We start from the raw sequence: 2,013 nt of genomic DNA on the forward strand, positions 1-2,013 counted from the left end.
AGCTGATTAACTACTGACATGCCTTGGCTTTCTCATCCAGAAATTATGGAAACAGGGTCTGTCAGTGGCAGGAGGCCGGGCTGTGTTTTACTTGGATGACACAATGCAATTTACTTGCCTATTCATACCCATGCATGCTGCTCACCCTAGACAATGACATATAAGCCGTATATAGATCAATGTCCACATATATATACACACACACATATATGTATAAAGCGTTACAAGGAACACTAAAACAGTGTTGATTCTTGTCTCTGAAGATGAGTAATTAAACCTTTTTTTTTCCCAACTAAAGAATGGATTTAATTAAACTAGGTATTGAAAAAAAGTAGCCTAAGTGTTAGAGATGGTGAATATATTCCATTTTAGTTTAAAGAACCAATTTCCTGAATTTTAAGCATTCAGTGAGCTGCCAATTTTGATTTTGTGTTGCTCTTTACCCAAATTATGTTTTCTTTGTTTTTCTTTTTTGGGGGGAGGAGGGGGAAAAAGCAGCAATACTGTGTTTGGAAATTATACTCTGTATCTGGCTTTCCTGTGTATGTTAACCACTTAAATGTTATTATCCTGCTTTGGTTTTATAGTGATTGTGAGGCATTCAATGCAAGTATACAGTTATTTTCTCATTAAAATCCAATGTGTGTTGAGTTTTTATAAATAATGGCTGCTTGTTTGACCATGAGGGAGGGTGGAAGACTAGGCCAAACAGTGGCACGCCAGCGTCCTTGGCCGCTACTGTGTGACAGCTTCTGCTTCCTCATGTTTGGAACAAAGGAACCAATCCGAGCTGAGGGGACACTGCTGCACCAGGCTGTTCCCACAGTCCCCTTTTCAATGCTGTCCCCAGCCACCCTGGCTAGATGCCAGAAGCTGCAGGTGCCTCTTGAGGACATAGACTCGAAGCCACAGCAAGAGCTGGACAAACAGCAGGATGAACTGTAAATTCCAGCCTTGCCTGTAGCTTTGGGCTCTAACCTTTAGAATACATTCTGAGCACCTGTATTTGGCTCTCCTCTGCAAGGAATAGCTGATGGCTACATGTTGACATGAAGGACTCCTTTTGTTGTATTCAACATAAAGCCCCTTTCCCCAAACTCTTACTCTGGTTTCTTTATTTTCCTACTCTTCTACCCCCAACTCTTTTTCTTTTCTTTCTTTTTCTTTTTCTTTTTTTTCTAGAGCTTTATTATGGTATAATTTACTTAACAAAATTTACTCATTTCAAGAGCATGCGAAGACCACAGGTTTATCAGGAAGCATCCTCACCACATTTCCGCCTGTCCTCCCTTCTACTTCCTCCCTCCCGCTTCAGTCTCTAGCTCCTCCATCCCATCACTCAGCCCTGGGCCCCTGGCCCCTGACCATCAGTTTCCTGGTCTTTCCCTCGGCCCCTCCTCTTCCTGGTACTTCCTTTCCAGCTGCCTTTTTCTCTCTCTCCCCATTTGTAACTCTTCCAGCCTTTTTCTCCTCAGGATTTCCAACCATATATTCCTGTTCTGAGCATCTGGGGGTGTTCTGTGGCACCTGTCGGGGCTGACATCTTTCGACCTCTAAGTGGTAAGAGTTCTGAATTTGGAAGTGGGGGCACCCCTTTAAAAATTTGATCAAAGTCTAGAAACAGTGGATAACACTTGTGAATGTCACTGAGAATGTGACAGGCACTCCAGGCTCTCCATGACTGTGATATATTTATATTGATTTCCATTTTACACAGTAGGAAACTGCAGCCCCAGGAGGTTAGTTTTTCAATGCATGGCTTGTAAATGGTAGTGCTTGCATTTGAACCCGGGCTCTTAACCGCTCTTCCCAAAGAAGCACACATTGACAACTTCACATACAAGGTTGAATAAGCCTGTTGATGTGTGTGAAGTCGAAATGGGCTTGTACCATCTCCCCGCACTGTACTGTACAGGAAAGGGGCTCTCAGGGATCAAAGCCAAGGCTGTGATAGGAGCCCAAGTCTAGGGGAAGAGTGGGGTTTTGGTGGGAGCAGCAAAGAACTTTCTTCCT

This window comes from Mandrillus leucophaeus, unplaced genomic scaffold (assembly GCF_000951045.1).
Source record: "Mandrillus leucophaeus isolate KB7577 unplaced genomic scaffold, Mleu.le_1.0 Scaffold76, whole genome shotgun sequence".
In the NCBI taxonomy this organism is placed as follows: Eukaryota; Metazoa; Chordata; class Mammalia; order Primates; family Cercopithecidae; genus Mandrillus; species Mandrillus leucophaeus.